Consider the following 23,217-nt stretch of genomic DNA (forward strand, 5'->3'; position numbering starts at 1 on the left):
ACTACATATTTCCAGCACAGTTTCAGTTGTCAGAGAGGCTTCTCAGCCTGTATGCTTCCAAACAGTCCTATCAATTATGTTCCTTTTGACGTTTGAGTGTAGCTACTGTCAGCTCACTTTGCAGCAGTTTCTCTTTGCTTTTGCAGCTTTCTTGTGTAACCAAGTACGTGAAGCCCAGGGGAGTCTGAATCCTAAAGCAGTCATAAATGAAAAGTTCTGTTTTCTATGATTTTTTATTTTCTGGCTGGGAGAGAGGTTATTTACAGGCAGGTCAGATTTGAATTTCAAATGATTGTGGAAAATAGAAATGGAAAAGACAGTTTGTCCCGTTGCAGGTAATCAGAGTGTGCCCAGCTGTGCATGTGTAGCCTGGCTGCTGGTGGCCAAAGCAGCAGCAGCCCTTCTGCATGCCCCTGGGAAGGTTGCTGAACTCCTGCAGTTGCTCTAAATTGTCATTTATTTAATGAATCTTCTTATTTTTCCATGCACACAAGCCAAAATAACAGATTTAATGTTTTCCCTCTTTAGGTGTCTATATTTCAGTGTATTGTTAGTTGTAGTTTTTCTTAACATGGTTTTAAAGACAACATACCTCCCCTCCAGCATGGCATTTTTGCATGGCTATTGCTGTCAAGGCCTTCTTGTTCATTCTGTCATAAGTCATGAAGAGGTTGCTTCAGTTGCCTAATTATTTTTGCTGTTTGATTCTCTCCAGTTGAGCAGCATCATTGTAATTCAGGAAGGTCTGTTGCTGACCGTGGTCTTTGGGCAGTGTCAAAGCTGTTAGACACCAAATGATGGATTCTCTCCTTCTCTGTTGTGTAGTGCTTGCTCACACGTCACAGTGATACATCATTACTGTAAGTTTTTTCAATCCGTATATTGAGCTGAAAATGTATGACCCAGCCAGCTGGTCTTAACTAAGACTGATGTTAATGCTTGTGATTTGGCAACAGAAGACAGAAATATTGCAGCATTACATGTATATGTCCAACTTAACTGCTCTGGATGAGCAAAGGAATAGAATTTTGCGAGGCTGCCGCAGGTGTGTGCTGAAAATATGGGGCTGAATATAAACCCTTTAACGTTTTAACCAACTTTTACTGCTGCCCATTTCCTGGTTTTATTGTCTTCTCTGTTTTGTGGAAAGGATTGTTGCAGTATCTTTGGCCTTCTATAATTTTATTACTTGACCCCATGAATTGTCGTGTTGTCAGATGCTCATGCATTTTGAAGGGGATGCTATTAGATGTGATTCCTTCAACAGACTCAAGAACTGGTAATCTGTCATTACATATGGCCAAGAAAATTTGTTACCTGAGCCTTATAGCATTCATAGATGTGAGATATCAGTATTTCTTTCAAATTCCACATTTATGAAATGCAGAAAGCTGTGCTGATGAAAATTATGTGCAGTATTTAGCAAAGACAAGGCTGTCAAGTACTGGATTACTGCAGTTTTCTTAAATCTCTTTTCTCCTTGAAAATCACAGCATCAATTTACTATAAACATTGCCTAAGTAACCAACACTGAGCCAACTCTTCCATTTCTCTTTTGTTTGAGAAATCCCTTCTTGAATTGCTCACTAAAATTATAGCATTTAGGAGAGGGAAATAGCTCACAGTCATCAACATTATCTCTTCAATCTTAAGAATACCAGTGTCTTACCACTCAGGCAGTTGTTGAGCAATTCATTTCTCTGCTTCCATGCAAGAGGAAACAGAACAGCTGGGTGCCTATGAGAAACATTCATTATAATGCCAAAGTAATTAAGAGGTTCTCTTAAATGATAACTTTGCTGATCTTTCGGATGTTCCTAAAGTAGGATGCCTGTTAAGGCTGCTGTGTAAGGCTGTACTGTTGGTCACAGTTGGTTAATTACTGTCCTACAAGTCATTAAAGTTTAAAAGAGGAGCAGTGCTGGTTGCCACCGGTTCTGTGTGTGCTTAGAAGTGCAACATCATGGAAGAGAGCACCAGTGGAGGCACTGAGCATTTGGTACATTTGGGAGGTTTGATAGGATCTACACTACCATAAAAAACTGATAAACTGCTCCTTTCAAACCCTCTGTCTCTGTCTCCTCTTCCAGTTCTCTTTCATGTGTTTCATGTCCAGAAACTATGATTGAGATTTGATCTTGCCACAAGGAGAAAAGGCAAAGTTGGAAACTGTTGTTTATGAAGTGAGTGGTTGTAACTCACAAGATTACTGTGTGGCCACAGGTAATCCCTAGTGAAGGTTTTAGTTGATCTTGTCAACTACATCCTTAGTTGTCCCCAAAAGAGTGATATGGTGACATTTACTTTTGTCTCTCTGCTTTCTCCAGTCTTTCTTTTCATGTCTTGCTGACATGAAAGTTTAGATGTTTTTCTGCCCATATGGTTGTGCTAATTTTGTTCAGAATTGTAATCCAGATCACAAGAATCTGAATTCTAATCAGCACCTTTTAAAATTAACAGCTTTCTGAAAGCAGCCATTCCCATTTTCTCGCAGTAAAGGTCTCCCTCCTTTGGTATGGCTAAGATAAGTCAGCTTGTTCTTCACAAAATCATCCAGAATTTGGCAAGTGTCAGGAAACTCCCAAACTATGGACAGACAACAAGGTATTTGTGCTGTGGTTCGTGGCCACCTTAATATTTCCAATCAGGGGTAGTGACAGTTCAAGTACAATGCAGCCAAGTGCACTGTCTAATAAGGTTGTATAATTTTGATATAACAGCCTAGCTCTGTTGTACTATTAAAGCTTTAAAATATTAATGCTCGTTAATGGTGTCACTCAGCCATTTTATATGATTAGTTTTAAGTCTCTCTTGGGTAGGCAAGAAGGGGAATTTTTAATGAAATGTTCCCTGCTCATCTGACCTGCTGTATTACTGCATGAATGCCATTTTTATGAGGCAGGTTTATGACGTTCATTACTCTGCTCCTTGAGCCACTTCATGGCTGCTGTAATTTTTAAAGAAGAGATAAAAATAAGTCAGTTCTTTCTTTGCAGTCAAGAAGCTCTGCATTCTAGCTTTGACCTTTAAGCTGTCATGCATGGATTAATCACATTTCAGCTGGAGATTGTTTTAGACTTAATACTAGCAGTGGACTGATTAGCTTACTTGCCTTACTGGCAACTTCTTAAGGAGGTTTGTCAATGATTTAGACAAAAAAGATAAATGCCAAATAGCTTTGTTTCTAACCTGCCAGCTTTGTGTCTGTGTGTGTTCACACAGGTATATTTGCACATGTCAATTCTACGTGGTAATGCATATATTTTGTATGTAGATAACCTTAGTGCTACAATCACAGGTTCTTAGCACTGAAAACTGTGATTTGAGCAGCACTGGAACTGGAATCAAAATTCCAGACTCCCACTTTGGAACTGTAACTTAAGATTTTTTTTTTCCTTTGGGAAAGAAAAAAGCTTAAAAAAAAAAGTTACCCCGAAACATCAGCACTTGAACAGCTGTTTGCAGGTGAAATGGTATCATGTTTTTATCTACTGTAAATGGGATCAGAAGTTTAACTGCAGCCAGCAGCTGTGTGCAGAAATTTGACAGAACAATAGCACAGAGCTGCTGCTGTTATTAGCAGCAGTGTGAGGTTTATGACCTTTGATAAGCAAATCTGGTGGGAGCAGTACAGTGAAGTACTCAGGACTGGGAAAAATAGGGTATTTCATGATTCAGTGATCATTTAAAGAAAGTTCTTGAAGTAGGATAAGAAACAAGTGCTGTCTCATTCAGAATCAAAGTGTGGGAGAGGGAACTCTGCAGTTGGAAGGTGCAAAGACAGAAGGAAAGCCTGGATGGAACATGCTAAGTGAGAAATTTAAAAATCTGAGGAGTCCTTAACTTTTATAAGGGAACTTTTATAAGTTGTTTTTCCCTTTGGTGTCAGAACATTCCTGTAAGCACTGGAAAGTACACTTGCTGCCTAAACCAGATGTTTTGAGGACGTAGGTGAGAAATCACATTATAAAATCTTCACTTACAGAGCGAGAGCTGTGGCGTTGCACAGTAAGTAGAGTTTTAGCCAATGTGTAAGGTTTGAATATGTTTTCTTGTTAAAAAGATCCAGCACCTCAGTAAATGTAGTTCTTGATTAGCTGGGTAAAGAAGCTACGTTTGATGACTACATTTCAAGCCACATCAGATGACTGAAGTCATCTGTTGGGGAAAGGCAAGAAGGGTGAAGTCACTTGGTGACCCTCCTGCTGCCACTGTGCTGAGCATCCAAGAGCAGCTAGCAGGACCATGGCAAGTGTTCAATGGAGAAATGAAGAAATGAGAGTGGCAGAAGAGCCTAGAGAGTCACAAAACTCAGCTTGGGTCTCCTGGACGGAGGAACAACACAATATCTTTGTGCTGTGCTGTAGTGTGAAATAAATAGATATCCTAGCTTGTCAAACTGCAGATAAAAGGTTCCCTTTTATGGGGGGTTTCGGGGTGATAAAATAAATCATGACAGCAGAGGCAAAGTAGTTTGTGCATTCAGCCTGAAGAACCCTGTGATAAAAATAAAGCTGCATAATACATATTATGTAGATGTACTTTACTGTTTGATACTTGTATATCAACGAAAGGTGAAGATATTTTATTTCAGCTTCAAAATTTCTGTTTTCAAATGACTGGAAGTGCTTTCTCCATGATGGGATTGCATTCATGTGACCTTCTGTGAGCTCCCTTCTCTGCCCCAGTGCCTTACTGTCTCCCTCATATTGCAGTGATCTGGAGTGGGGGACTGAAGAAATGCTACTGCAATTTGGTAGCCAATTTTTTTCTTCAGTATTTAGGAGCTCTAGTTTTCATTTGTGACAGCACTTTGAGAAATGTTACAGTGTATTATCACAGTACATGGTATTACTTAGTGAAATGTAAGGCTCTAAAATACACTATTTTAGAGTCCTGGTTAAGAAACAAATGTATTATGCATGCCTACATCTGCTTTTACTAAAGTGACAGGTACTAACTGTGCTGCTCTCCTCTTCCATTCACCTTTTTAATATGATTATCTGACTGTTTCAACAGAGCATAATTTGAAGAATGGATTATATACTGAGCATTCTTAATAAGACATGATAAAAGAGCAATTCATTTACTCCTCCCTTAAGTTTCACATGAGCTGAGTGAAATTTCTGCTGGTGCTTCTTTTGTGGGAAAACCAAAAGGCATTGGTGCTGGGAGCTGCTCTCAATCAGCCTGGCTTCTTACTTACCTTTGTAGGTAATGAGACAAAACATGCTGCAAATATTATCAGATCAATTAGATTCAAAGGAGGGATGATAAGATTAATCCTGTTTTATGGACAAATTGAGTTGTTATCACATACCGCTCATTATTATGAAAAATAGAGTTAAAATAAGGAAAATGTTCAGTGTAACAGGGATGGCCTTGGACAGCTGAGGACGAGGTCAAGGGTATGATACTTCACTCAGAGGACAGAGCTGTCACATCTCTCAATGATAATGTTTAACCACATCGGCTCTTGGATTTGAAGCCCTGCTAGCTTAATCCTGACTTTTTTTTTTTCCCTAAAATTGATTGTGCAATTATTTCCTCTAACAGTCAGTAGCTGTAGCTTTATCCTTTTCTCACTTTGCCTACCATTGAGATGTCAGTAAAAAGCCTTCTCAGGAAAGGTTATGGAAGAGGTGAGGTACCTAGACAATCTTTTATTGGACAAACTGCTGTAGCTGGAGAAAACAGACAAGCCCTTCTTGAGGTCTGGAGCAGAAGTGTCAAACTTCCTGCTGAGTGCAGCTTAGGAACTGGTAAATGGGATGAGATTATTGTGTTCTTCAAGCACCTCCAGTCTTATTGGAAAAAAAAAAAAGTATGGAGAAACAAAAGCAAATCCAGCTTAATTCATCATGTGGAGGCTCACGACATGGCATGTTTTTCCCTTGCTAGGTGGTTAGATGTTCTCAGAGGGCATTAGGTATTTCACACGAGCACCAGACAGAATGTGTGCCACGTGTTTCAAAGCTCTCTCAACTTGGCCTCAATCTGTGAGGGATCAGCTCTTCATGAAAACAGAATAATTATCCTAGCATGGACAGGGAAGTGGCTTAGTGTTAACTGACACACTAAGTACCTGCTTTGCATGCTGAAATACCTATTTAAAAAAAAAATTTTAAAAAATAAACCTTTCAACCACACTCCTCCCTGGCCATGATAGCTTCTTCCTCCCCTTATTGCTGGTGTGGAATCTGTACTGGAGTACTAAACCTGATGCAGGTAGCACTCCACTACATTGTACCTAAAGGTGTATAGCTATCTACACAATGGAGTATAAATTTAATTTAATGGAATTATGAAAATCAATAAAGTTGAACATGCAAACTTGTCAAACACCCAGTCCTGCATACACAGTCGTTATCTTGATGTTCACTTCTGTGTTTCCCCAGTTGCAAACACTATAAAATCTTCCCATTGTGACCTCAGACAGAGTACTCACTGTCTGTGCCTCTCCTTACCTCCTATGCACATGCTGACAGTATTTGCAAAGTGCTTTTGGGGGGGAGGAGTTTTACAACGACAACTTGCCAGCAATTAATTATTTTATGTGACCCACATGTTTTTATTTGTACATCGTGCTCTTGTGGTCTGAAGACTCCTAACTACCTTGCAGCACATTGTGTTCCCTCTGCAGGCACCAGAAAAGAAATGTCTGTGCTGTGTTGTGTCTGACCCTCCCGAGAGAGTTGTGCAGTGCAGGTCTTTACTGTACCATGGACATCACAAGAAAAGAGTGATAATCCTGCAGCAGGAAACTGTGTTTTTTGGGAAGACAAATGCTGCATTGCATTCCCTCCCTTGTCACTCTCTCCAAGGGACCCTTTCTGCACAAAGGAGTTGCCTGTATGTGCACCTTATCCTTGCATAGGCTTGTAAAATTATTCTAAACACAGACTTTGTTCTCTGTTACTTCCCACTTTCCAAACAGTGCCTATCACCCCCTTCCTTCAATAAAATAATCCTGGAAGCTGGGCTAATTGTGGTGCCTTCCCGTTGCACTGTATATCATGCAGCTGTCTCTGAGACAGCTATAAATTCCTGCATTTATGTACCCTGAGCTTCCAGGTATCTTTAACTTTTATTGAAAAAGACAACATTAAATTACAGAGTTGGAGTAGCTCTCCTCCTCCCATCTGGCAAAAGCCTGCCCTGCCTTTCCAACTGGGCAAAGCTCCCCTGGACCTTTGCTAAATTCACTGTTGGCCTCCTGAGGTTGCATTTTCTTCCCTGATGTTGAGCCTTTATCAAGATGTGGGACCTTTGTTTCCATCTGCCCTGCTGCTGCCCTCACAAATACCCCATATCAGTGTTCCTCTTTGAAGGGCTGGTCAGGAGCACAGTGCTCAGGCAGTCCAGGAGCTCTCAGGAAGCACAGAATGCAGAAGGGTTTTCTTTGTGGTGCCGACACCTATCAGCACACTGCTAATTAACTCGACGTTATTTATACCTCACTTGTTGAAGTCTGGAACACAACCCTTCCATTTTAATTTGAAGCCTTATCTTGAAGCTGAAAGATAAACCCAAAACATTACATTTGCATGTTGATATCTGTTAGGAAACAATTTGGGCAACAATTAAGATACAGTCAGAGGTGGGGAAATTCCTCGTGCAGTGGGTCTTTAAGGAAGCACCAGAAGATCATTTTTTTCAAACTTCCAGTGATTTTTCTGGGCTCTCTGAAACAGCAGAGAGGTGCAGCAGGCAGGCTGGGCTCATTTTATGGGGGATCTAGGCTGGTGCCTGCCTGTAGAGCAACTTTTGCCTTCCACAGCCATGGGCTCTCAGGATTTCAGGAGCTCCCTGCCAGAGCCGCTTTCTTCCCACGATGTTAAATTGTTCTGCATTTCAGTTGTATTGCTAAATCACGTAAACCTTAATAATTAGAGTCTCTGTTGAGCAAGATGTTTGTAGGTCAACTGCACGTATTAGTAGAGAGTTCCAGTCATAAATATGTCTGATTTTGTGATGTGCAACTCTGCACTCAGCATGCAAGTAAAGAATTCACTGTAGCTGCTTATTAGTAATTATTGTCACTCTGTATCCTGTGTTCTCTCTAAGTGTTGTATTATTGCTTCATGAATGTATTTCCTTAGAAAAGTGGATGGACAGAGAAGTCAGAAAATCCTCCTTCTTACCTAAACAATATTTTAAAACTAAAAATCATGAGTTAAACTGCATCTTTACCTTATGTTAATGTCTTCCTATCATGCATGGTGAAGGGGGAATCTTTTTTTTAAAGGGTTTATAGACAGGTTAATTGACTTTTGACTTCATAAAAATGCATGTTTCCTTTGGAAGTCCTGAATTCTAAAACTGATTCAATTGTCCTAAATCTGAAGAAAATTGTGCTCTGTTTTCCCTTTAGAGCTCTCCCATATGCTAATTCTTATTTTATATCATAAATATGCAGCGACAGCACTCGTGGGTTTTCTCTTTTTTCACACCATACATTATGTTACATGTTTGAGAACAGAATTCATCATTTACACTCCCAGTGACTGGAAGGATGCTCAGTACTGTGCTCAAGTTGTTTGGGTGTCCCTGTCAGATACTGCAGGCAAAGACTGTCTGTGCATTTCTTGGAGGACCTACTTTATTTCTAGTTTGTGTTTTCTAGCTAGATTTTGAATGTACTTCAAGAATTACATGTTTTCCATTAAAAATAGGGGTTGGGGGGAACAATATGATGGCAAAACAATAAACCCAGCAGCACGAAATGAGAGCTTGATCTAGGAAATTACATCAGGAAGCAGGGAGATGGAGAAGTGGGGATGACCAACCCGAGCAGTTTGCTGTAGCTTCATTTTTATTTCCAGTACAACAAGCTGTAGGTCTTCCTTGCAAAGCACTTGTTTAATTACAGCTTCAGGAACATAAAGCCTGTTATTATTTTAACAGAAGGAGCTGGGACTGAAATAAAGCTGAGCTGGGCCCATGTCTTTTCCCGGCAACTTGTAATTTCATGGATGGAAAAAACACCTGTTCAGTGGGGAATCCTTATCATTATGTTTTAGATTTCCCCATTAATTTATTTTACAGTCTTTAAGCACATATACAGATGGAAAGCAATCGCGTTTAAGGCCTCTCATCACTCTCTCCCTAGAAATTATGGTGAGGATGTCACTTGTTCATTAATTTACCTCAGCAGGCTCAGGATTTACCTGTGCAGCGAGTGCTGGCTGGGGAGCAGTGGGACATGGGGACATGCTCTGGAGGGCACCAGGTCAGCCCCAGCCCTGGGAGGAGGTCACCTGCAGCTCAGCAGTCACAGTGCCCTGGGGCTCTGCACTGTCATCAAGATTAAAATCTTCACCTTCAGCTATCACCACGCAGCCAGGAGTTATAAAACTATTTCACTGAAATAGCTCAAAAAAAATTAGACTCCAAAAGGCACCTTTGTGTCCTTGTAGGCAGAATTTAGCAGTGCTTGGTTTGGAGGTGGCTGCCTTTAGATCCTGACCCTGGGGCAGGGTTTGAGGACGTGCTGTCCCCCCTTGCTGGCAGTGGCAGGCAGGGTCAGGGCACAAAGATGAGCTGTGTGGCCACACCATGTGTGACTTGGAGCGTAAACAGGAGCATTTCCTGGAGCTGGAGGTTGGAGTTGTGGCCACTGGGCTGGATTTGAATGAAAGCAGCAAATCTATGAAGTGCTGAAAATGCTGATTTGGTTCTTTGGTCTTTTTTTCTATAGAGGAATATCTGGTTTTATTTTTTGTGCTGTAGAAGTAGAATAAAGCTTGAACATTGAACTGAAGTGACCCTTTGCAGGACCAAAGGGAGCACCTGGAGATGAAGACTGAAACCAGTTTGGCTTGGAGCAATTAGCTTGTATTACAAATGACAAAATGAGATAAGGTGATCATGAGGTCTTCCCAGCTCAGGGAACTGCTAGTGGGATATAGAGATTTCCATTTTCACTGGCCAGCTCAAATCAGAATCAGTTTGAAACTGTAACTGCCCGTGCCTGTTAAACACTTGAAATGAAATGCTCTGGGTGACAGCGCAGTGTGTCCCAGCTGGTGGTTTGTGTTATCCACAAACTTTGGCAGTGAGACTGGCCCAGGGCAATTGGGCTCTGCTCTCACTCTGAAGCATTCATTGATACACAGGGGAAATTCTTTCCTCCGAGGGTGCTGAGGCACTGGAACAGGTTGCCCAGAGCAGCTGCCTCCCCCCTGGAAGTGTCTAAGGCCAGGTTGGGTGGATGTTGAGCAAGGAGCAGCTGTGCTCATCCAGTATGGATGTGGCCACATGGCAGCAAAGGGAGCAAGTGCCTCCCATGGCATGCAGTGAATTTTGTGCCACTTCTCCAAGTTTTAGCACCAACAACCTTAAAGGTGCCATGTGGGCAGCAGGCTGTGGGGAGGGCACACTGCTGGTACCATTCCTTGAGCAGGGCTTGGTGATCCAGAGGATGGAGTTTGTCGTAGGATAGACTGGAGTGCTGCTGTTCTAGCAATTTGTTGTTAATAAATATGCATAAAAGTTGAAACAAAGGAGTATCAATGCTACCTGATGATCATTTGACTCCAGATAAATTCCGTGACAAGGAGGAAAGTAATCTGTTGTGGGGGAGAGAAGGGAGGCTTCTCTTATTTCACCCTCCCCTCTTTCATTCCTCTTCTAATAAAGAAAATCACTTTTCTTTGTCACCATTTTAATGATTCCCAGGGCACTTCACAGCACAGACATAAATCTGGAAATCAGCTCTCAGAAAGAATGAGAGATTTCTCTTCTCTAAATCACAAAAGTATGCTGAGCTCTTTGTAAATCGCCACAACAATGTAATTGCGGTTCTCCCATCATTATGTGGAATGTTTTTGGTGGCTTGTTTACAAGCTAAATGAATAGCTGTGCAAAACATCTGGAACCACAGTATGTCTTAAAAAGCTGCTTTTAGCAGGGCTTAGAATCTCAGTTTTTACAGGGCTTGAGTCTTTCTGATCTGATTGGGATATATTAATAGACTGTATGGAAATATTTGCCTGAAATATGATTAATGCTCTTAATTATTCATACTGAGAGTTAGAGTGATTAGTGTTTTATGGGGAAACTGCATTGATCTTTCTGTATAGTAAGAAACCCACAAAACCAAGGCATAACCTCCTTGTGCCCAGATGGTTCCCCTGTCCAGTTAATGTCAACTATTTACAAGCACAGGGGGTTAGGGCAGAACCAAGAGTGAGGGATGCTCACTGCCTCCATCAGCTCATGGTAACTGAGTGATGGCCACAGAATCTTCAGGCCTGATTTTGAACATCCCCTTGCCTTACTGGAAGCCTAGCCAAGCAATCTCATTTCAGCAGACCTTTTAAGCTAGGTGGGAAAGCTCATAGCTAAATAAGCCTTTTCCTCTGTTCTGCGAAGAACACACTAATTTTTTGTCTGTGACTCACTTGGTTGCCTTTGTATGGTTCTGTGTGTAACTCACTGGGGGCACTTGGGATCTGTAGGAGAAAGGGTCTGGAGTGGAGGGGCTTCAGCTGGAGACCTGCCACTGCCCTGGGGATGGCCCTGTGCTCTGAGCAGACCAAAACAATTCTCATTTGAGTTCTGCAACATCCAACGTAAGTTTTAGTTCCAGTGCTCATGTAAGGACTTAGTAAATCAACATGAAATGTATGATAGTTACTGTACTGGTAAATCATGTTGCCTGGGTCATTGCCCACATTAGCCTAACACAGTAGCTCTTGTGATTTGTGTGGGGTTGTCAGTGCAGTGCTGTGCCTGGTACAGGTCTGTGCGTTGTTTTCCAACCCAAAAAGAAATTGTGAATAGGCTGTCCCAGAGCAGAAATTCTCTCCTCTGTTTTGGTGATGGTTGTATTCATCTAAAATGATTGTTCAAAGGCAAACTGAGCATATGAAAAGCTTTCCAAAGCTTTTGGAAAAGGCAGAGGTGCTGGGGTAGATTGCCATCCTTCCAGCAAAGAGCAGGGGTGAGTTGATCCTGCTAAGAGAAAGGAGGGATTAGGTGGTCCTGTCCAGAGCTGAGATGCTGTGAACACTGCAGGGTGAAGTTCTTCCCAAATATCCCAGTTTAACTAGGCAAAAGCCACAGCTGGGTGGCAGGCCCTAGACTCTGCTACTTCTCACAGTTTGCCTCATTTTTCTAATTTAGTGGGCCTTCAGGAAACATTTGGGATTCTCATCAAAGTTGGACAGTTCTCTACTGTACTTCCTTCTTAAAAAAAAAAAAAAAAAGCTTTTTGTCATTGCAGCTGGGGATTTCTTTTTCCCCAATACACAAGGGGATAATGGGCTCTGAGAGCAAGTGCTGCAACAGCCAGGAACCTTTGAGACAATAGACCAGCCTTCAGAAGACTTTGTGTGACTGTGGGCCATTTGCTGGGGTTACCAAAATGTTGAGAGAAGGGATAATTGGCAGATTCCTGTCCTTGTCACATGCAGTGAAAAAGGATTGACCCAGAAACCTTAAGTACTGTTCCCTATCAGGTATTTGGGAATTACTGTAGCTGTGGCTCATGGCCCTGTGAAAAAAAATTAATAAACTGAATGAAAGCAAAATAACTGATATTAATATGTGATTAAAACAAGCTTTTCTAGGCTTAACACTAGTCTTTGTGCTGGTTATTGAATACAATGGAAATTGCACCATAAATTTTTCATGCAACATTGAGAAAATAATACTTACAGTATGTTTGATGGTCTTTTACACTGCAATTAGCAGGGAAAGATTGCTTTGGGGAAGGGTTTTCCCTTTTAAATACAACATTTCAGGATGGAATAAGACTTTGTTTACTAGCCTGGTATTGAAATGATTACTTTTAAAGCGTGACTTGAGCAACCCTGATTGCCTCCTGCAATGAAAGAGGAGAGAATGAAATTCCCATTTTCTACCAGAGCAGAGTCTCATTCCTTGTGCTGCTTGAAGGATCTGTGGTGCTGAGCCACGTTAATTGAGTCCTATGGATTTCAAAAGTTTTGCTTTTCAAACTTGAGAGGAGCTGCACCAGTTGTAACTTTTATGAGGAAAAATCTGTTACAGAATAAGCCTAAAAGGGAAAAGAAAACATGTCTGTCCAGGCTGGCCAACTGGCTCAGGGCTGCGTAGTAGTAAAATGGGTAATTTTCAGCCACATGGGCCAGGGAAGATCCAGAGCTCGCCTTTTTCCCTCCCTTCCTTCTCTCAGAATACTTTGGAGACTTCTAAAATAAACCACAGTTCAGTCCAAAAAAATAGCCACTCGAAAATCACTTCCATCCGTGGCCAGGGGTATGTCATACTCGAGTTTACTGGAGCACTGTGGAAAGCCTATGCACTTGTCAAAAAAAACCAACAAAAAAAAGGGAGAGGGGGATCTACCTCATCTCCTCTTTCTTCAAACCACCCCCTCTTTCATGCGCCTTCCCAAATCTGTCATAAAAGGTATCCCAAGGTGGTTGTTAGTGAGCTCCCCTCATGAGAGATGATTAAAGCCAGATGAGTCGGAGCCCCGAAACACAGTCCCTTTGTTAGGGAAAACAAAGGCCTTGGTAATTGGATTCACATTGAGTGAGGCACTTAAAACAGCAAAGTAACAAGAAAAATCTGCCGGGTTATGTCATAACTGCCAGGGTGGGTGTTTTGTTATTTTAAAAGAGCATGACCGTCTCATTTTTTTACTAGCTTAGTCTGGTATATTGAAGTGGAAGATTAAAAAAATATATATATCCCCAATTGTAACATATTTTACACAACCGACAGAGAGAGTTTGGGACATGGGAAGCAGTGGGATCCGGAGCAGGTCACCGTGCTGGTGCAATAGCCATAAAGCAAGGAGCTATTTCCATCTGTTTGCCAACGTTGTGATGTGCTGCATAGGATATACCCTGCAGGAGCCTTTGGCGGGGCAAAGAGTCAATCCCAGCGTATCACTCATCCTTAAATCTCACTTGTTTGGCTCATGGATAAACTATTCAGCTTCCAGTTGGCCTGTGGAGTCATTTTCCATAGCTTGGGAGCAGGCGTGTGCAGATGGGAATTAGCCGTCACCATCTTGTGCTGTGTTTGGGGAAAAAGCTAATAAATACCAAATTGAAGGGAGACCTGAGCTGTCTTGGGGATTTACTGCAGAAGTGCGTGTCTTCCAGACCTTTGATCATCGATTTTGCTTGGAGCACTAATGGTACAAGGAACAGCTGAATGTGCCAGGTTATCAGACCTCCAAAAAAACAGGTTGGTGTTACTTACGGAGGTGCTAGTGAGATCTTGCAGGAAGGATGTGAAGTGGCTTTCAAGAATTGCTTTTCACTGTGTCATGGCAAACAATTTTAGATTTAATATGCAAATGTCTGCCAAAGAAAAGTATCTGGTTTGGCAAAGACTGATTTATTCCATCATAGGCTCCAGAGTAAAAATAAAAACAACTACAGAAAATAATCTGCTCTGAAGATCCCAGTGCCTATAAAAGATTAGTCTTAAGAAGAGTTAGCAGAGTGTTGAAAAATGTCGTGTCTTGTTTTCCATTGAAACTTGGCTGGCAATCTTGGATGGAAAACCCAGAATCACACAGCCTAACACCCGCAAAGCTCAGCACTTTTCAGCTCAGATTAAAACGCTCAAAGTCGTCTGCTTTCTTGTTGCAAAGGCATGATACGCTCAGCTCCTGGGAAGAGTGAACCTTTGATTATTAAGACAGTCATTAGGTAAAGGGTAATGCTCATTCCTCACTTTGGAGACAGTGGAGATCTTCTTTATTAAAATTTCTCAAAGCTCTCTGGGGATTAGGGCACCCAGTTTCCATTATTTTGAATTAAGCATCCAGATCCTGCTGGTAGCTTTGTCAAAACAGCTTTCCTTCCTCAGAGTCAGTGTACCTGTAGTTCAGGGGTTTTGTTCTGGATGCCAACATCCCCAGCAGGAGCTGCAGTCGCTGTGAGACCACAACAGGTTTTGAAGACACAGTCAAACCCATTCCCTGTATCAGGCACTGAGGTAATGCACAGCTCAGATTTTTTCCCTTTTTTTCTTTGGGTAGGGTTACTCTTCCTTGAAGGAGCTGCAGCATTTGTGCTTCACAGGATGTCTGTCTTCCTCTCCTCAGCTGCACTGTCACTTGTCTGAGCCTTTGGTGCTTCTCCATCATCCCTTTTCGGTCCTGAGTTCCTATGGAGGTCTGTCAGCAGCAGCCTCTCTCTGTGCTGGGCTTTCTTGGTTCTCATTCAGCCTCTGCGTTTAAGCTCCCAGGAAAAGTCAGAGAAGATATCTTGCAAGACTAAAGAGTTCCCTCTTCATTCGTTACTTAGATGGGAAGGAGCCAACAGGATTTAATTCTTCTCTTTTTGCCCTTGCCGACTCTGAGAACAGAGGGAGAAAGCTACCAAAGCTGCTGTTTGGCTCAGTTGTTGCAGGATTTAGAGCCTAAAGCTATGTCTCATTTCTATAAGGCACTCATGCTCTGTTGGTAATCTCTGAACTGTTTCTTCAGGGATGAACAAACCTCAGTCACTGAGTGTGAACTGAAAAAAAAAAAGGTACTAGACTGGTGCTGCTTTTCCAGGAGCTGTGAGTGCAGGCTGATGTATTCCACCAGGGAATAGAGTCATTCCCCTCCTACACATGTGTTGTTACATCTCTGCTCTTGGTCCAGCACAAGCATCATTTCCCAAGACTCTCCTGGAGGGAAGAGCTGTGAATGCAGCCCTTAAGTCCTAACTGAGTCCTTGAATCTTAGGCCTTAGTAGGGTTGGTGTGATACAAATCAAGCGTAACCTGTAAATCAATTTGACAATTGCTCAGAATTGGCTGGGGATAGCAGTAGAAACCCATTTCTACAGCAGCTGCAGATGATGGGGTTGCAGAAGCTCATGCATTTGGGGAGCACGCAGGGGAGAGCAAGGAGATAGATGGGCTCTCATCTGGGAGAGACCAGGTGGAAAAGCAAAACCAAGAGCCAGAGCCTTTGGAGTGTTCCCAGCCTCATCTGCCGTGGTTCAGGTGCAGCAGCCCCTCAGTGTGCTGGAAGCAGAGAAGAAGTAACACATTTCCATACCAGCCCCACTAAGAAATAGCAATAGCAGGGCAATGAGCAGCTCAGCATCTAGAAGTGTTGTGGAGAGGAGGGAGCCACAGCTCTCCTCATCCCTGCAAACCCATTCCACATTTGTCTGCAGCCAGGCTTATTGCTCACAGAAACCTGAGCTGCCTGTAATGCACCAGATGTGCAAAAAGAGCAGCCGTTCCTCTTGCTATCATAGGCAGCCACACTTACAACAACAGCGACTTGTGCTTTGATTGCTTGTCTAAAACTAAAATTCAATTATGCAGTGCAGGCAGGCTTTGCTGTGACACAGAGGGTTAGAAATTAATGTTAACACTGTTTCTGGTTAAGACTTTTTGTGTTGATAAATAATTCATAAGGCAGTTAGCTCTTTGAGTCTGACAACACAAGAATATATTAATACAGTAGACTCAGCTAAAGGTCAGCCCTGAACAGTGAAGCATCTGAGCCATCTTTTATTCATTTTCTGACACAGACTCATTAATTATTACCACATTTGAAGGTCTGCACGGGAAAAGTGCTAATGAGAAAAAGGATATTGGGTTTGATATCTGACGCTCACTCTTTGAAATTACTTTAGATTAAAAAAAAGAGAGCAGAGAGAACAATACAAAACAGGCCAGGTAAGACCTTTTCTTTAATAAAAATTAAAATTTAAAAATGGAAGACTAAAGATAAATTGGGAGACATTATTCAGTCAAAACCAGATGCTGCTGGGTTGCCAATCTGAGTGGCTGATGGGTGATGAAGTTTTTAAGAAAGCATTAAGACATGATTAAAAGATGTCCCTATTTAAGTGAGATGTAGTTGCTTTGGCTCTTATTTGTTGCCCTCAGGTTTGTTTTCCACATTTTTCATTTTGTGTGACCATTTACCTTCCTACACTGTTTACGATCACAAAATGAAGGCTTTTCTGGCTTTGTGCTATTGCTCCTGATGTTTTTCCACACTTTTTCCATGCTGCTTTTAAATACCATTAAAAAATCTACCTTGGTACACCTATAGCTATCTACTACCAAAGAAGATGGTTATTTTTCTCATTTAGCCTGGTTTTCTAAGAAAGCTCAATCTGTGCAGTCACATGTCCTAGTGTGTCTGGCTGTACTTCTCCATTCTAATTTTTTTTTTTTAATCCCATCAGAGAGTTGGTCCATCAAATTCGACGGAACAGTAAATATCTCTAACCCAGTAAATTCTTGCAGTGTTTGTGGGGCAAAAAAAGAGAAAATAACACATCTTCAGTATTCCCACTCGGGAAGATGTTGAAGCTTAAGCTTATGCCTTATTAGATATCAGAGAATTTACACAAGAAGGAACTCTAAGCACAGGCCAAAGGCAATGGGGTCTCCTTAGCAATTCTGCTTGGGGAAGTGTCTGGGGACAGGATGTGAGCAGGACTGTTTATCCACAAGACAGATGAGATCTCCTCATGTTTTCAAATTCATTAGCACAGGTGTGTCTTTGTATTTATTGATGAACATGAAGGAACCAGACCTGAGCAGTTCATGGAATTCAGTGGGACTGTGACAATACCAGCTTGAAGGTTTGATGTGTGTGTGCAACTTGAAAAAATATATCCTTCCAGCTCCTGGACTTCCAAATAATGGCTTGTCTTTAAGATCAGGTTAAAGTCAGGCCACCCCTATACCCAATAATCTTTACTGCTTACAGTGTGTTTCCATGGAGTTCCTGGGGAAATGCAGCAGCCTGGTAGGGAGATACTGCACTGCTTACATGATTTTGGTCTATGAAACATTCCTTATTTACATAGAGCAGCCTGTGCTTTGAAGTGATACTATGCCTGTGGAAGAGGTGAACTCAGTTTTTATTGTGTGCTAGTAGATAAATGGAAACCTGTCTTATATGGGCAGAAAGAAATGATTGATCTATTTTGAGTTTCATTTAGTCTCACTCAGAAGAAAATATATTTTCTTAAACTCTGACGAAACGGTTGCTTTACAAATAGAGCTTTTCTCCATGCAATCAAAATTGCACTAAAAGATACACCCATTATTGATGTGAAAATTGAACCACGCTGAAATACAGATATAATATGGTGGGTTTGATGTAGTCATTGAAGGGGGAAGAGAGCACTGGAGCTACGACCAAAACTCTTCCTTAGCTTTCATGCCACTGTGCTTTGTTGCTGCTCAGTGTGCAGGAGGGGAGAGCTTGCTGCTAATACTGCCTCATCATTCAGGGATGTCATGCTTTGTCACAGGTAATCCCATCTGCCTTACAGGAGTTTACAGAAACATCTTGTCTCTCCACACAGTAAAATGTCCTCATCTTCACAACCCCCTTGCCAACCTAAAATTTTCAGTACAATGTCACCTGCTACAGAGGGCAGCTTAGACTCCTGCAAATAAGCACAATTATTTGTTGAAAATGACCGGAATGTGGTTTCTTCCTAAATTAAGGCAAAATTAAAAAGTTCTAAAGTAAATGTTACTCACCTTGCTTAAAAATCACTGGATTTTTCAAGAAGGCTTTGAAATGCAGAGATCCACTTCTCATCCATCCCTGGGTAATAAGTGCTGGTACAATGTGAGAGACCTTCCCTTTGTCAGAGCTCGGCTGAGTAAACTGGCAAACTCTATTCACTAAACCAGTGAATGATGTTTCAATGCTGTGAAAATATTAGCATGTAATGTAACATCTCTGGAAATGTAATGTTTGCTACAGCTGTGTATAAATTTGTTTAATGGGTCTCTAACTCACCATCAGACTCATAAAGGCAGCCACTGTACAGGCTATTAGGCTGCAGTAACTTAATTGCTCGTTAATTGGGTAATTAGTGCTTTGTTTTGCTTTAAAGCCTAAACACTCATAAAAAGTGAATTAGCTGAGTAAACAAGAATGGAATTTTCATGATATGCTGTCCCAGTTATTGCACATAATTAATCAACCTTTTATTATCATTCCTTTTCCTTTTTTTTCCCTCCTGGTGGCTGCCTCAGGTAGGTTGGATAAACACCCCAGTTCAAACCCCAAGGAAGGTGCCCCAAGTATATCTCATTAGCTGAGGCTATATTCCATGGTTTAGGGGGTTTGTGTAAAGCCCCCAGAAGCAGAGAGCCTCATGGGCAACTCAAGTGGCTGAGACCTGGTGGAGCCAGGTGGCTCTTAGGTGGGAAGTTGTGCAAGAAAGGACTAATTTACCTCTTCCCATTTCCTGGTATACGTGGTGTTCGGTTCCATAGCTCAGGCTAATCTACCAGAAATGTAAATGAAAACCCAGCAGCCTGGAAAACTGGTTTATTTAACCAAGATGTGCATTAACATGAGACTATTGCTCTACTCCTTTAGGTATTTGGGCAAGAGATGGGCCTGCAAATGAATGTTCTTAGCAGTAAATGTCCCCCTGGCTTTGACACAGGTAGTTAAACTAAATATTGGAAAAGGAAAAAGTTAATGGAAAGCCTGTTTGCACCCAACTATTGGAAGCTTAATTTGCACTCCCAAACAGGATTGCAGCCCCCTCATCCCTGCCAGGGTCACACAGCCTTGAATGCCAAAAGGATTGCAATTGCTGTGCTGCTTAAACAGTGAACGTTCTTAATTGGGATGACGGCCTTTGCTCTAACGAGCGGCTGCAGTCGTGCTGTAGGTGCTCCACGGTGCTCTGCCTTCCATTGCTGGCCTGACTGTTTAATGATGTCTTAATTGGCTTTGAGAACTCCTCAAGAGGAGGAGAGCAGGAAAGAGAGGAATTGGTGCATTTTTTATTGTGTTTATTCTTGCTTTAGAGAAAATTTTAAAGGCATGACAGCTGAGGTAGAATATTGCTCTTGTTGTGTTATACTGCATGTAGAATTTCACATGCGAAGAACATTTTGGTTCCAGTCTAAAGCAATGGAAGTTCATGCTGGATTTCCACATTGAAGGGAAGTTAAGTATTTACTGGTAGAAGCAAATGTCAGCTGCCTGAGTAAGGCTGAAGGATTTGGTGCACAAAGAGAGCATGAAACGCAATTAGAGTGAGTCCCAGTAACTTTTATATTTGGCACTTGTGGTCAGATGTTGATACTAAATATAAGCAGAACTGTACTGTAAAAATTAGACCTCTTTTATTGCAGAGCAATTGAGGTTTTACGAAGAATGGCACCAATCCACAGAGACTTTTTCCTAGTGAGCTGATAAAGGGAACAGCTGCAAAGTTTGACGCGTAGAAAGTTTGAGTTAGAAATCTTTGATCTGCTTGAATATATGAAGTTAAACGCTTCTTTCATGCTTCACGTTTTCCAGATTCAGCACTGTCTATGGTTGCTTTCTTGGCTGTGCTCTGCGCAGTCATCAGTTAGCAAAGGGCTGAATGGTCTGTGAAGGAGAGCACCAGGCTCTTCCCTCCAACATTGTAGGTTGGCTCTGGATGGCCTCCTGGGAGCAGAGTTTCTCTGAGATCTGGTTTGGTGTGTGCTTTTATTTAAAACCCATCTGTGTGTAACGTGCAGGAGTTTGCCACGTAGCTGTGCTGCATTGTGAGACACTGGAGCATGAAAGTGGTTGGCTGGTGGTGTGGCTGTGGTTTTCTAGCTCTCAGAATCTGGCTGAATGTGGTTTAGTCCTTTTATTGATCGAGAGGAGGGCTGGAGCAAGAGGAAAGACTGGCCAGAGTTAGGAGCCAGGCGCCTGGAGTTACGATAGCCAGATGAATCCTGCCTTGATTGTCTCTCACAGACCTGGCATTAATTGGAGTCACTAACTGAGCAATAAACACACCTTTTTTTTGTTGACTGCGGTAAGTCCACTAGACCATCACTTATTGTTTTTACTTCTTGAGAGATTGTGCCATACAAAACTTATAAAAACTCAGGAAGAGACTTGCTGTTGTTATGAAAAGAATTAGAGGAAAAAGGAATGAGTGATCTTAATAAAAAAATTGAAGCTGTTTGAAATACATTGCCTCTCTCTGCACTTTTATTATGTATGCTGCAAAATTCCCTGCAAATATGCTGACTTTAAAAAAACATGTGCGAAAGGTGTGTATTTTTTTCCATGTAATCTTATACCCTCTCCTTTTTTTTTTTTTTAAGTAGCATTCCAGATAAGTTTTGGAGAATTGCAGAAAATGTATTCTGTAATTTGTACTATTCGTGTGCTTCGAGAGTTTATTTTTCCCTTTTGCGGAGATTTTTCCAGTCTACAATGAAATATTGGCTCCTCCAAAACTGTGCTGGAATTTTTTTAATTGGCTGAAGGTATAAATGCCGGGAATTAAAAAGTTCCAGCCTTTCTTTATAAACGCATATTAAGCTATATGTAAAACATATATTCCTCCCAAATAGCGATTCATCATCTATTAACACGCAGGCTGCAGTGCCTGGCACGTGCTGGAAGGAGTAGACAGCAGGTTTCCCGTTAACCACTGCTTGGCTCTGCCCATGAAATACCTACAGCCACATTCATCCCAAGCAGGGTGCAAATTTGCAAAGCAGACAGAGTGCCAAAGTGAGGCAAACTTTGTGATTTATTGTTTCACAGTCATACACATTCTGCTTGTGTTTTGGAAACTTCACTTGCTCGGGAGCTGCTGAAGAGAAGGGGAAAGGGGGAGACAACCCCATAGGCATTGGTGCTCAAGTGCCTTCTGTGATAGTCTGCTAGGAGCAGTCGACATCCAAGTTGGAATCTCTCAGTGAGGACAGTGTCCAAAACTGATGCTCCTTGTGTTTTTTGCCTTGCATTCAAGTACACACTCTTGCACATTTATCTAGCCAAGTGAAAGGCGGGTTTCAGGTTTAACCTTTAATCCATTGGCCAAATGAAAAATCCTCTCGCTTTTGTTCAGGATCTTTGTTGCTACTCCATTTTCTCATTTTTTTCAGGATTATATTTTCCATCTTTCATTTGTGAATCACCTTCCTTGAAAGCACAGTTCATAGTGGAAAAACTTTCTAGCGGGATGCCATGTGTTCATTAGCAAAACTGAGCTTGAAAAGCAGAGTGAGCATTGACAGAGCTGGGGGAGGGGGGCATTACCTGGAAGCTGGCATGAACTTTGTCAGCTGAGTGCTCTCATGGCTACTGGAGAACTTCCTGGCAGCATTGTTATTAGATGTGGCCAATTAGTAACAAAACAGATCATAATGGGGTGCAGCATTATCATGGAAGAATTGTCCTCAGTGAATCCCCCAAATGTCACAGAGGGGGATTCTTTTTCCTTCCAAGTGTCTTCCCCTCAACCCTTTGGACCTAACCAAGGAAGCCAAAAGACAAGCAGGCAGACATTTCTTCTCCCTCCCAGCTTTTCTGCTGAGACAGAGTGATTCAGCTCAATGTTACTGTTATTAGTGCTGCTATCATAATAAGGGTGACAGTTTTGTCGTGGAGGAATACAGCCCTCTGCAGAGCCCCACCCCTGGAAGGCTGGGACATTGTTTGGCAGCTGCCTTGATCTCTCTGTTTCAGCGAGTTTTTAGGAGAACTGTGAGGCATGATAAAGGCTGACAGAGAAGATCAAGCTGATAAATAGTCGGAAAATTTTCCCATACAAAACCCAGCAAATCTGAAAACAGAGCCACAACAGCAGAGAGATTTATGTATTATGTATTGAAAAATACAAGCGTGGCACGCTGTGAGAATGCTGGATCGCCGGCTCTCCTCAGCTGGGCTTTCCAGTCTATTAAATTACTGTGGGCCATAATCTGTTATAATAAATCGTTTGCATAGCACCTCTGGAGCTCACTGCCAAGCAGAGGAAAACAGGCGACTTCCTCTGAAAAGCTTGTGGCCTGAGCAGTGAGGAGTCACAAATGGGGCAGTGGTTCAGGAGAGACGAGATGGAAAAATTATTAGGAGGGTGAGGGGGCAGCAAGGGAGGTTTTCCTGGGAGAGTTGTTTTTTATAATGGCTGTGTAAAGGACAAGGGTTGGGGCTGAAAGATGAGGAGGGAAGAAGATGCTGGAAAATAAGAGAGCAGGATGGGATTTCTATCATTTAGCCTCCATGGGATCAAGTGCATTACTGCTCTGAATAATGCCCTCGTTTAGCTCCATTGTGTGATGGATTTGAAGCTTCAAAACATAAATGAAACTAAGGGCCTAGATAGCCTAATGCTGTTATAAATTTTGAAGAGTTGTTTCAAATATGATTCAGGGGCCTTAGTGAAATGCGTTTGGGGATCTCTGCTCCATCCCTGTTGGGTAATTGTGCACATCACAGAAGCATCACATCCTGGCATGATGCTGGTGCTCTGCCAAATG

General features: G+C 41.9%; 1 protein-coding gene and 1 long non-coding RNA gene across 26 annotated transcripts in view; one reads left to right on the forward strand and one right to left on the reverse strand.

Annotated features, from left to right (window-relative positions):
• The window catches only part of FBRSL1 (fibrosin like 1), a 503,769-nt gene that overhangs the window by 266,772 nt on the left and 213,780 nt on the right, over positions 1-23,217 (forward strand). The gene's annotated exons all lie outside the window — the stretch shown is intronic.
• LOC146430264 (uncharacterized) lies at positions 7,075-22,220 on the reverse strand. 2 transcript variants are annotated; one of them, XR_014855314.1, is made up of 3 exons: positions 21,995-22,220; positions 18,469-18,641; positions 7,075-7,516 (listed from the first exon to the last, which is right to left on the reverse strand). It is a non-coding gene; the product is annotated as an uncharacterized LOC146430264 (long non-coding RNA). The 2 variants fall into 2 exon arrangements; XR_014855313.1 differs by lacking the exon at positions 7,075-7,516 and adding an exon at positions 17,926-18,371.

The sequence above is a fragment of the Lichenostomus cassidix genome, chromosome 15, assembly GCF_008360975.1.
Source record: "Lichenostomus cassidix isolate B80296 chromosome 15, HeHo_3.0, whole genome shotgun sequence".
Lineage (NCBI taxonomy): Eukaryota > Metazoa > Chordata > Aves > Passeriformes > Meliphagidae > Lichenostomus > Lichenostomus cassidix.